Source organism: Fukomys damarensis, unplaced genomic scaffold (assembly GCF_012274545.1).
Source record: "Fukomys damarensis isolate Sample0158 unplaced genomic scaffold, DMR_v1.0_HiC HiC_scaffold_24, whole genome shotgun sequence".
Lineage (NCBI taxonomy): Eukaryota > Metazoa > Chordata > Mammalia > Rodentia > Bathyergidae > Fukomys > Fukomys damarensis.
In genome coordinates, this window is record NW_022900936.1 from 58,964,235 (window position 1) to 58,978,022 (window position 13,788).

Genomic DNA, 13,788 nt, shown 5'->3' on the forward strand with positions numbered 1-13,788 from the left:
CACAAATAATATTTCCTTTGCCAGGATCAAGTTTATCCTAGTTTAATTTAATCATGTCCTCTACTGATCAGAGATATTTAATAAGCAGTCTCAACTTAGTTAATTCTAAAATCAAGATACCTTTCCCCAAACATCCTGTATACAACAACATTCCATTCATATCTACTAGTTGATAGATGAGCAGAGGACGCAATCATAGATTCACAAGGGGAAAGATGATATTTCAGCCACACGCAAACTATGGACAGGATTTCTCAAGGTGATTAGCTTAAACAAAGGGAAAGTATAATCATCTGTAAGCTAAGATACTTCAATCATAACCAAAAGGAGACATCAAGAGCAGCTCATAATTATGGACAGATTATTGTGTGCAAGGAAGGCACTCTTCTAAGAGCTTAGAAGAATGTATACATGTTTTTTTTTTGTGTGTGTGTACCGGGAATTGAACTCGGATCCTTGCGCTTGCAAGGCAGGCCACTGAACCACTGAGCTAAATCCCTGGCCTTGTATATTCACTTAATCGTCACAACAACTGTATAAAATTAGTTCTATTATTTTCTCCATTTTACAGATCAGGAAAATGAAGCACAGAGAGGATAGCTAACCTGTCTGAAGTTCCACAATAAGCAAATGAAGGGGTTGAAATTTGTACAAAGATGTTCTGGCTCCTGAGTCTAACTGTACCTCTGTGTTAGGCTTTTCACAAGGCGGATAATTCTCTCAGAAGCTTCTTTTCTGCTTAAGGCTGTGTGGTACCTGAGGCTGTAAAACATTAGAGCAAAGTAAGTTAAGATGATCTAGTTCATGGTTCTAGAATTCTGGATAAGGAAATAAGTATTTGGGGAGATCACGCAGCTTCATAATTTTGTGAGATAGGTACATTTCTCTGGAAAAAGAATATGAACCACACACCTAGTCCAAATATCTCATTTGACGGATTAAAAACACAAATCCACAGAACAATGGCTGTAAATGTTGCACATTGTAAGCAAGTAGCAGAAGAATTAAGCTTAGAAATCAGGGTTCTCTTTATTATTTCCCTTTGCCCTAACTCTCTCAGGTGGGCTACCTTAGAGACAGAGGGAAGCTGAATGAAGGATGAAGAATCTATCTGTACCTCTGCTTGGCACCACGACTCAATAAACCAAAGCAAAATAGAGCAACAAGATGTCCACTGACAAAAAGAGGAACGGAAGCTCAAGTATATTCTTTTCTTGACTACTCACTGCAAAAGAAAGTTTAAGACACATTTTAAAGGTGAGAAGAAACAAAATGATCTTATAAAGTTCACTGATTATTTCATTTAATAAATGCACACACACAAATACAATGTATTTACTTATTCAGGGTAGCCCTGAATATTCTTGGTAAATTTATTTATCTACAATCCTCTCAGTATGCTTAAGTTTTCCACTTATTATGGTAATTTAATTTGTTTCCATTTCTCTGATTATTTCTTCACTGTTTTTTTTTTTGTACTGGGGATCGAACTCTGAGTTTGTGAGGCAGGTGGCAGAACCACTGGACCAAATCCCAGCCCTCTTCACTGTATTTCTAGTTTTATTCATTTGTGGGCTACCTCAGGGAATACTGAGTTATTGTTGCGTTATCATTCTCTTTGAAAAAAATCTGATTTATTAGTGTTTCATTTTCCAAATCATTCATCTTTGGCTTTATTTTTATCAATTACTTCTTTTTTTTTTTGCAGATTTGTTTTCTATTGTTTTAATGAACTTCCAGAGATGGTAATATGTTTATAATATTCTTTTTCCATAGAAGTAGTAGTCGTAGTTAAAGCTATGTATTTTCTGCTGAACTCTGCTTTATCTATGTCTATAAGTACTTATTTCTGGTACATTTTATAATGTGTCTGAAATAAATAAAAAGTTATATCTCTTTTACTTAGCAATTTGCACACACTCTTAGAGAAATAATGCTTCTGAGATGATTTCACAAAATTATTTTCTAACAATCTAAAAATTACTTAAAAATTTTTAGTTTTTATCAATGATTCTGATATTAATAGTTCTTCTCCTCCTACCCAACTTTTTGCTTCTAATATGCCTCTCAGTCCTCTAATAGTTTTTCTCTTCCACTTCTTTCTTGTTTTCACACAGTCAATTTTACTACTCCTTTTGTTGCATTACCAAATTTTTGATCCTGTATATGTAATTTTTGACCTATTATTTTAAAGAATCCACAATTTCTTCTATTTCTTTGCTTACACACACTACTGATGGCCTACAGACTTTCCCTCTTTATATAAATTGTTATATCATGTGTCCTAAAGGTCATCCTATTGATTTTTGCAGATCTCCATACTGCAAAATTTAACATACTCTACATCTTTCCTTGACTTGCTCTAAATTTCCTGACATTCCATGGTTTGGGACTCGGGATTTTGCCTACCTTCTGAAGAAAAAGGGTATTTATGTGTCTCAAATTTGTATGACTGTTGCACAATTACAAAGGGAAAATTACTTTTACACTTGGGAGGCTGGAGCAGGAGGGTCCCTGAGAGTTCAAGGCCAGCCCAGGCTACATAGTGAGTTCAAGGCCAGTCTGAACTACATAGTGAGACCCTGTCTCAGAAAAAAAAATATGTTTTTATCTTTTCAAGTATTTCTTAAGTGGTATAAACAGAGCATTACTATGTGCCTCTCTCCAACCCTTCTCTCATAAGAGTTGTCCCTAAACCTGAACTTATCCATTGTAAAGTGTCAACTACAACATTCACATTTCTTAATCTCTGCATTGCTCCTTTCATAGACATATTTGCATTTAGCAGGCTTTTAAAAATCTATGCTACACCTTAGATTTCTAGTTGATGTTATACAATGAAGCTGTGATTGTAGAATGACAAGAAATAAAGTAGATACAGGAAAGAAGCCGAGGACCCCAATTAGTATTTGCAAAATTACTTCACATGAGTTATAGTTATGTCTGAGTTGCTTTACTGTCTAGAATTAGCTACTATAATACCTCATTCATTCCATAATAGGATAGTGACAGAAGAATGAGGCACACTGTGTAATTAAATTTTCTAGTTAATTGTTTAAGCATTTTTTTAAACATTAAGCTGGAGATCTTTAAAGTGACCTCCTATTTTCTAAAAGAAAGAAGTGATTTGATACAATAAAATTTTTCTGGACTAAAAAGTTCTAGATTATTATGTTTTCCCTGGCACGATTACTAAAACAGTTTTGTAAATTACTGAATACACTCATGTCTCAGTTCTGCCATTCCATAAAACAGGAATAATAATAATTCCTCTCTTTACACATAGAGATTCTGTAAGGGCAAATGAAATAATATACTTTTAAAAGTTTTATAAGCTAAGAAGCAACTAGAAAATTATAAGGGGTTTGGAAATAAAAGATTACTGAGATATATATTATGATACTATTAGTGAGAATAGAAGTGTACAGGACAGTGTAACTTACATATTATTATAGGCTTTCATGGGTCTTCTCTGTGTTTTTTGTGACTGTGTAGCTAAGCTCTGAACTACCAATTCGGCCTTTATTGCCTTCATTGTGTTTTCTAGGAACACTGCTTTCTTCCTGACTCCTCTTTCCCTAGTACATTCATATAATCCTTATTTTTTGTTTCTTGTGACTGGTATTGTTTTAGGTCCGTTGTGAAACATTCTACATTGTAATGAAAAGAGAAAGCAGCTCTAGAGTTAGAACAGATTTGAATCCTCATTCCCTCTCCCAGTGCTCATGACGTAACAACCCTATATTTGGAAATCCATCTCTAATATAAATTGTATGATAGTTGTTATGCAAAAAATGAAATCAATTCACATAGAGTTTGTAGATATAGGCTTATATATATAGGCTCATTAAATTGATTGTAAAATCAGAGATACAGTGCAGGGCCATCTAATATGTGAAGTTCTTAGATTTCATCAAATCTCATTTACTCTATTAAATGACTATTTTGCTTATTCTTATGATTGTGTTTCTTTTTGTTTTTGTTTTTGGTTTTTGGAGACAGGGCCTCACTATATAGTTGAGACTGACCTGGAACTCACTATGTACCGCAGGCTGGTCTTGAACTCTCAGTGATCCTCCTGCCTCAGCCTCCTGAGTGCTGGGATTACAGGTGTGCACCACCACGCCCAGGTCTCAACTCTTATTCTTATTATCTTAATTGAGCTTTTATGACATTTGACAATTGATATATTGCTACATCTTGAATGATAGCTTTTTAAATGAGTTACTCATTTCATTTTTTAAATTGCAGGCTGCAGGCTGGTCTTGAACTCTCAGTGATCCTCCTGCCTCAGCCTCCTGAGTGCTGGGATTACAGGTGTGCACCACCACGCCCAGGTCTCAACTCTTATTCTTATTATCTTAATTGAGCTTTTATGACATTTGACAATTGATATATTGCTACATCTTGAATGATAGCTTTTTAAATGAGTTACTCATTTCATTTTTTAAATAAATGCTACTATAGAACCTACATTTGTCTTCAACTCTACTTTTTGTGTGGTTTCTAGACTAATCTTATAGCTCCAACATTTTTTTCTGTTTAATTAACTTCTTTATATCTTAATTAATTTCTTTTGCTTTCTCTTGTAAAATAATGCATTAGGATCTTAAGCCTTAAGGACAAAGACCACATCTTCTCTAATAATAACTGTTGAATATTTTGTAAAAACCAAATCTCTATTAAGTAATAATTATTTATGTGAATGTTATGGATTCTGCAGAACTTAATTGCTCTGCCTCAGCTCATTCCTGGAAGAAAGCTGACAACTATTAAGAAGCATTTCTATATCCCTTTATTGTTTGCAAACATATCATAATTACTATATTTAGTGGAGGTATCCAAAATACTAACATATTTTGGACTTATTATTATATTAGTGAAAAAGAAAATGAAAAATGGAATGGTAAAACCTTGTCACATACCATATCTTTCGTCACTAGAAACAACAAGATTACCACTCAGCCCTTCATTCTACGATCTACCGCTAACCTATAGAGTCACAGTTCTCCTACCATTGAAGGAAAAAATACCTATTCATTTCCAAGAATTATTTGGAAAAGGTCTAATCAGTGCTACTGAGGTGGTTCTTCTTAGTAACATAATAAATGAAAAGCAAATCTCAGTGATTCCTGGAAGTTAGAGGCAGTGTCAGGAAAACAAGTGAAGACTAGAGGCAGAGAGCAGAACGGAGATACAGGAGATATACTGCTGATGGGTGAATCCTCATCCACCATTACATGAGAGAGGTATTTAAAAGGAAAGCCGATGTCTTTCTCTCATCTGATGCTTCTTCTATAACCCTGTAGGAAAGGAAGATATACTGCTGAGTCTTCATTTGGGGAACAGCAGGAGAAGGCACTATCTCCTTAGCTGAATGAACCCCTTCCTGACAGCTGTGGGAATATGTGCTTGTGCCACCAGACCCCTCAGAAAATTATCCTTAAAATGACTAATGTTTAGTCAGCCAAAAACAAAACAAAACAAAACAAAAAAATGAGCCAACATACACATATACACACACACAGAATTTTAACAGAGACAATGTGGAAAGAACAAATGATATACCAAACTTGTGACTCTTCTAGTATTTGGTGGGGGGAATTAGAATATGGAATGGAAAGTGCCCTGAGCCGGAATGAAGGAGTCCTGACAGTGGTTTCGGCAGTTTCACTGCTAGCCGTGCAGCCTTAGACAAGCAGCTTAACCTCTCTGGACCTCTAATCTTTTATCTTTAAAATGAGAGGGCTGATTACTAAGTGAGGTCTAAGGGCTGCTCTAGCGGTACAATTTCTTCTCTCTATGATAACAATAATTAACATCTGATGGGGCTTTATCACCTATGAATGAATTCTACATATATTATGCAATTTGATCCTCATGCCAATTCTGAGGTAGTATTATTATGATTATGCCCATTTTTAGAGGAGAGATTAAGAAACGGCAGAATGGTAGACTTGGCATTGAACAGATGTCCCCAAGAGGAAAATATCCCTTCAGTAAAAGAAGCAGCTGATGTTAACAAGGATAAGTTACAGCAGATAATTTAGACTGTGAGCTCTGGTTTAGGGGTACGATTTCTGGATGCTGCACTAGAGTAATGATAATCCACCATGTGGAATGTTATCTGATGATGTATTTATCAAAAAACTAATAAAAAGAAAATTTAAAAAAGATACAATAATTGTTGCTGCACTACACCCTAATGAATTATTGTGTTCAAGGTTCCCACACAAAAAAGTAATATTATACTCGGCTTATGTTTTAATTGATTTATTAATATTTTATCACAGGAATGTAATTTAAGCTCCTCATGATTTAGATCTCATAAACCTTTAGCATTTTGCAAATTCAAATTCCAATTTAAAGCCAGGGCGAGCAATTAACTTTTCTATCATCTTGTCAGGGGAGAAGGTTCGTGTTTAATTTGAGACAAAGTGACAGAAATATATATACACTGTATGTATTACTCCAATTTAATTTATGAGTCAGCACCATCCACCTTCAAAATGTAGATTTAATAGAAGGGGAGGAAGAAAGGCCGTGCTGTCATAATAGGGCTGTGATATCTGCCCTGAATAAAAAAAAAAAGTCCCTGGTTTGTTGAGATACCAGGTTAGCTGGATTGCAGGCTTATTTCCAGTTCTTTTGTTTCAGATTCCATTTACTAGCATTTTTTTTTTCCATGTAGCAGACAGTCTCATGGATATCACATGGACTTTTTACCTCACCTCTATCTCTATTCCTACTCTGTCCTGCCTGCTTCTTTATATGTATAGCTGCCTCTATAGGTTTATCCTAAGTCTATATGAGTGAACTATACCACTGTCTTGAAGTCATTTCTTCATCACATTTCTCATGTTTTCTAAAGCATTCTTTAGGTGTTCTCTACCTAAAATAATCACCACCAAAACAACAACAATAACAGAACAAAAAATTTCCCCCACAGCTATATATTTTAATTTATAAGTTATATGTGGCAAATAAAAACAGTGACACTTTTCAGTGATCCTTTAAAAAATATTTAAGGACAGGATAAGAATAACTGAGTTAAAACCATGAAGGTAGGTAGCCAGGTAAACTGTAGGAAAGTACTTCCCCTTAGTGATTATTAAACACTGGAACAGACAGCAGAGAGAGGTTAAGGAATTCTTTCTAGCTCTGTTATCCTATAATTCACCAAAGGCGCAGAATGCTCTATGCTGATGAGATGAGTTACATGACATCTCCTCCCTAGTTCAATCAAAGGGAAGCAATTTACATCTCAAACCAGTTCTCTCATCAGTGTGGGACATAAAAACTGCAGAACAGAGACAGCAAATGTGCTTATTTATACAGCATCAACTCAGTTGCCACTGTTCTTTATTATTTTCCTTCACTCTCTCCTCCCCTGTATGGTGGCCATTTTGAATAGGATATTTTAAATTCTAAAAGTGAGAAAAAGATAATACTAAGAACAATTTAGGATCAAAATTAACTAAGGATTTCACACGATTCTGACAATCACTGCCTCTTGTGGTGCTAGGCCAATCTCTTTGTTCCATTTAAAAATAAAATCAGATTTCTTTTGCAGGCCACAAGAAAAGAATTAGAATTTGGTTAATGGAAAATTCTGGAAGGTAGCCTGACAAACATTTATTTCCTTTCCAGACATGGAACACTCTGCTACATAAGAAAATACAGTACATTTTTCAAAGCAAGGCTATGTTGAATTAGTGTGAGATCTTCATTCATAAAACAAGCTTATTTTACTAACAGTCTCTATTAATCTCAGCTTAATTATGTCAGGCATTTTGCACATATACATGAGAGTGACAATAGCCCAAAATGCATTTACTGCACCTGCTCAGATGCAGTCATATCCCTAAAAACTACTGCAGGGAAAGAGGACAAGCTCTCACAGACATGGCTTTTAGGCAGAATATGGGATTATGGCAGAGGGGTTTAAATGCAGGAGGTAAAAATGGTAATCATATTCATCAAGTACACAAAGAAGTAAAAACAAGAAGCTCTAGATAATTCTTTTTAGTGGACTCACTAAAATAACAATAACGGCTTGATGAAGAGAACATGATTGTTGAAAGCTTGTCCATTTTACATTTTCTCTTTACATCGTGCAATAAAAAGGGAGCACCTGCAGTTTCTACTTGTGAGTGTAATTTTTGTATGTGATATTCAAAGAAATCATGGGACATCATATTTGCTTTAGGAGTTCCCAGTCTAATCTCAAGTATAAACTTCCTGCCAAAAAGCAACATTTTAGCCTTCTAAGAATACCTGTACAGTGCAGAGACACGATTCAGCCTACAAAGTTCAATCTTTGCTTCTCACTCTTCTTCAAACACAACAGTATCTTACCGTTTCAGTCATTTGGATAAAACAGACTTTTTTGTCCTGAATCTTTTAACACAAATTACACCAAAATATCTTGTACTTCCCATTATTTTGTGGCCTCTACTTTACTGACAGACACCAGCTGACTGCGACAACATGTTGTGGTGTCTTGCTACTTATATTTAAAAATACTGTTAACAGCACATCATGGGTATTTGAAGTGCATAAGAAACCATAAACTTAATTACATTGGAGAGCTGGTGTGATCTCACATGAAATTTGAGTTATTACTATTAAATACTGAAAGTGCATTTACCAAATGCTTTTTACAGCAAACCAGTGAATCTTAAACTTTCAAGGTTGTATGGGGCATATAATATTTTTTAAAAAATAAAATGCATGAAAATTTAATAGGAGCATTATGTGCCAAAATATTCTTTCTCCCTCCTTCTGTCTCCTCCTGTCGTCTCTTTTTTCTTCTTTGGCTTCCTTCCTTTTTCGTTCCATTCTCCTTTTAATTTGGAGGAGGAGGAAGTGGTACAATATGAGTAAAGAAATAATATTTTTCATTTAGACTCCAGATGTTTTTACTACCTGACTTGCTGATTTAGGGGACATTTTTGGACAACTTTATGGTTTTTTTTTCCCCTTAGCACCTGTAGATATCTTTCAGAGATCAATGTGTTTCTAAACATTTGTGTAAGAACTTCTAATACTCTACACACTGTTTGTAACATGCTTTTAACAAAGGTATTCCAACATGACTGGTTGCCAAAGCTAGTGAAGAATTATTTTTCACTTAATTTTGCAACAGCATAGAGTAAATGACAGTATACTATGTACAGAGGTAAAGAAAAGGTTCAGATTGAACTTTACAACTACATTATCATTAATCTTTCCTGCTGGTTCACATGTCTAGTTTCAAATATGAAACATTCTTTTACAGACAAAACAGAATGAAAGACTAATATTTTTCTTCATACTCCCAAAAGGGTAATGGAGAGTAATTCTGGCAGTACAGGTATTGTCACTATGAATTTTGATATGTAAAATTCTGAAATCACTACCAAATTATGATTATGTGTTTTGCACAATGATTGCCATAGGTCCTCAATGAGGATACAGCAATGCCACCTACGTCCAAAAATTTAGGTTTCACTTTTTATTTTTATAAAACTTCAAGAATGGTTGTCAGAAGAAGTACCAGTATTTCAGAAAAACAAGAAATTTCCATAGACAGGACAGCATTTACAGACTTCGATACTACAATAGATACTTCTGGAAAAATCAGTTAACCCAAAGGGTGAGGGTGCCTACAAGGTCAATTGTGAAAGTACGTGCTTGCTAAGTGAAAGTAATATAGAAATTTTTAAACCCTTAAGCCTTAAAACACCCAGGAACACGTGCACCCACAACCCCCAAATAGGTGATACTTTATACTTAAATATAGCCATAATGTAAGTCACCATTGTGTGTATACAGTTAGCTTTATCATCCATGATGAATATCCTGCTGTTTTATCCTGTTAACTTCAGTACTCAAAATATATGTTCTTTCTGTTAACCCTAAAGTTGTTATATACACCCTGTTAGCTTTAGCTTCACAATGCACATCCTGTCATGTTAGCCCTAAATATTCCGTTATGCTACGCAAAACAACCTGTTCCTAAAGAAAGCCCCTAACTACAGGTCAATTGCGACAACTGTTTATTTGCTAAAAACTTCTGCCTCTGTAAAATTCTGCTTCATACGCCCCTAGCCCCCTCCGAATTTAAAACTACAAATAAAAGTCTCCCCTTTCGGAGCACTCAGGGTCCAGGCTTTTCTGTAGTATGAGCTTCTCTGGGCTGAATGGTCATTAATGTCTTACTTTTTCCCCCACCTCTTTGAGTAAATCTTTTGGATTTTTTCTGAGGTTCAGAATTTCTACAACAAAAGAAGGCTAAAAAGATAGACCACGTAACTGCTGTGTTGTACTTTCCCACTTCTTGCTTTGGCATTCCCACGCTGAATCCCTCATTGGTGTGGTTCACTTGTCTTGTGGTGTCTAAAAAAGCATTTTCAGGGAGTAAACTTGAAGTATTACTAAAAGAGATCAAGTTCTATGCTACTTGACTGAAGATATTTATATTTTTATGGTTTAACTAACATCAAAAGCATCATAAAAACACCTTAAAATCGGAAATTGGAAATCTCTTTGAAAGGGTGTGTTAATGTCCTCTAGCCCTAAAAGTTGCATAGGACAAGCATGTGTACTCTGAATGAGCACATCTCTAACCGGTTCTTCAGGATTTAAAAACTTTTATGAATACATAAAATGTTTCTTTTTCCTGGACTATGTTACCGAAATTCCCACCTGAGGGCCTTCAATCTTTGTATGACTCATCCCAGGAATGCTCCTTTTCCCAAGATTAGCGTGTTTCTTTCTTCTTTGTTCTGTTATTTACTCAAATATCACTTTTTCAGGAGTTTTATACTATTAATCATTTCTGAAATAACTTGCTGGTCTGGAGATTTAGCTCAGTGGTTCCATTGCCTGCCTTGCAAGCATAAGGACCCGAGTTTGGTCCCTGGTACCAATAAAAGAAGGAAGGAAGGAAGGAAGGAAGGAAGGAAGGAAGGAAGGAAGGAAGGAAGAAGGAAAGAGAGAGAAAGAAAGTCATCTCCAATCTATCCTGTATTATTTTATTTTCTTCATATTACAATATTTATTCTTTGTTAAAATTATATATTTATTGTCTTTCTTCTCCTAAATTGGAAGCTCTTCAAGCTCCCAAATTTGTCTTATTCTTCATGTTATCACTATTTTGGTGTTCACTATATATTCGTTAAATAAATAAACCTTAAGACTAATTTACTCCCCTAAATTTTGAGGTTTAAACTCATTTCATCTTCTGCTGACAGGAGAAGGTATCACACACCGTGACCGTTATTTAACTCTAGATGATATATGAAGTTACATGGAAAATCACTATTCTAGGAAGAGTTGGTTCAAATCTGATTTAAAATCATAGTGCATTGCTTTGGGGTATTTACTGTCTGCCATTTTACTTAGACCACTGAGTTGATGGAGTTAACTAAAGACCCAATAAGTTACACACACACACACACACACACACACAAATACACGCGCATTTCCTGTTCTTTCATAAAGTCTTATTTTTGGAATTGGAGTGCACTGCTATTGTGCTCTAAACCAAACAACAGCTAAGGAAAAGAGGCAAAAATCAGAACTTTGGAAGCCATTTCACTCTAGCTGCCACCTGTCACTTACATAAGAAGATGCAATCATCCATATGTCCAGTCTGGTGAATCATAAGGTCTTAAATGCCATTTACTTTCCCCAAAATAGTGATACTCTAGAAATTTTTAGACCACATAACAATGAAATGACAAGGTCTTTATTTGTTTTTCCTTTAGATACACACAGAACATTTTTTTAAATTTGGCATACAACTTTTAAAATACAAACACCAATTCACAGAGGTCTTTTTTTCAGTAGAGAAAAAAATGTCTATCATCCTAATTTTAGTGGCAATAATAGTTTTGTATATTACTTTTAGCAACTTCAACGTCATATTTCTAAGCACTATGTAAACATTAATTTACTAAGTTCTGCTGTGCTCTCTGTGACTTAGAATATTATCATATCTTCATTATTTTTCAGTGAGAATCACATGGCCACGACTTCCCAAGGCCACACAACAAAGCAATTTTTAAAAAATAGAAAGATGCTTCCTTTCGGAAAGTGGTACCCAGGGAAATTGACGAAGTAAGCAAAAAATATATCTAAAATATCATCTTTTTAATTTAATTTAATAATTGTATTTTAATTTTGGGGGAAGTGAAACACACTGATGGTTCAGTTCAGAATCTAATGGCTCTGAATAGAGATCTGCCAAAATAATACGGTCATTCCCTAAGAATATTATTTGGCAACTAGTGATTATATACTATATGCCAGACACAATTCATGAGTTCTTATCCAAAGTGATCAAGTGCATATGTCAAGGACAACAGGAATTTTTGCCTTACTCACCACTGTATCTATCTCTAAATCTTAGAATTGTACCAAGTGTAGAATTTCATTTCTTGAACTAAATGTATGAAAGAGAGGCCAGTGCTCAAGTGCCGGGAGGTAGCCTGGGCCCCGATCCACCACGGGAAGGAGAACCACGCCTGCTCCTGACCCAGCTGCCATCACTCAAGTGCCGGGAAGGTAGCTGGGCAGGCGCCACTGAACCCCCATAAGCCCACCCCCCACACTCTCAGACCTCCTGAATGTGTCACTCTTTGGACCCACTCTGCAGAGGCAGAGGTGGTCATCAAGGGTATTTTTCTGAGTTCCCAACTTTGAACATCTTTAAAGAAAGGGTGTGGGAAACCTGTAATAGAACATTGTGGAGTTCAACCATTCAGAAGGTTGGGGAATTCAATCTGGGCCTTGCAGCCTGAGGTCAGTCAGCGTCAGGGGGTTCAGCCATCAGATAACTGAGATCAGGGGTCTTGCATCCTCACTCTGTCTGAACCATTAAATGGTAAATACACTATATTGAAATTTTGTTCACTGCAGATATGTTCTGGACTGCTTCTTGATCTCAATTTAATTCAAATGATTTAAGGGTGATAGACTAGTGACTACCACAGGTGGTCAGTGTCCAAGTTGGGCTTGATCTTAATGTGCTGCTGATTGTATCAGTTGGGGTAAAGCATTGCCGCTGATTTGATGAGCTGTTTTCTCTGATGTTATGAAGATGAGAATGCCTGTGGGTCATTAGAGACACAGAAGCTAGGGAACAACTATATCAGGAAGATTTGGGTGATAATCCAGAGATTAAACCAAGGACAGTCCGACAACAAAAATAAAAATGAGAAAACACTTAAGCAAGACAAAAGGACAGATTTCCATTTTACCAATAGAAAACAGTAGGGCAAATAAGGACGAAAAGGCTGATAGTGAACCACCAGGACACCCTGAACTCAAAGAACAGGAAGTAACAAAACAGATCAATCAGTCTCTAGAAAAATTCAAAAGAGAAATAATTTCCCAGATAACCATAGAGATAGTGAGCAAAATGGAAGTCGTGATTTGAGACTCTAGAGCAGAAACTGACAAAAAAAATAGATGAGCTCAGGACCATGATAGAAGCCATGAAGGCCCAGCATAAGAAAGAAATGGAAACAATAAATGCCCAGCACAGGAAAGAAATGGAATCCATAAAATAGATTCAAACAGATATCCAGGAGATTAAACACTCTATTGAAAGTGTATGCAACAGAATAAAAGAATGTGAAGATAGACTCTCAGATATAGAAGATAAGATTGCAGTCAGTGACCATGAAAAGAGAGGTCTCTTAAAAACAGTAAGAGATCATGAGAAATTGATCCAACAACTCCTAGATGATGCAAAGAAGTACATAAGACTGATAGGAATACATGAAGTAGCAGGAGAAA

The 13,788-nt window shown here is 35.7% G+C and overlaps 1 long non-coding RNA gene across 2 annotated transcripts in view; it reads right to left on the reverse strand.

The window, feature by feature from the left end:
* Positions 1-611: 611 nt before the first annotated feature.
* LOC117283244 overlaps positions 612-13,788 on the reverse strand; it is a 297,894-nt gene continuing 284,717 nt past the window's right edge. For both annotated transcript variants that reach the window (XR_004514224.1, XR_004514223.1), the window contains one exon: positions 612-762. This is a non-coding gene — a long non-coding RNA (uncharacterized LOC117283244). The remainder of the gene's footprint in view (positions 763-13,788) is intronic.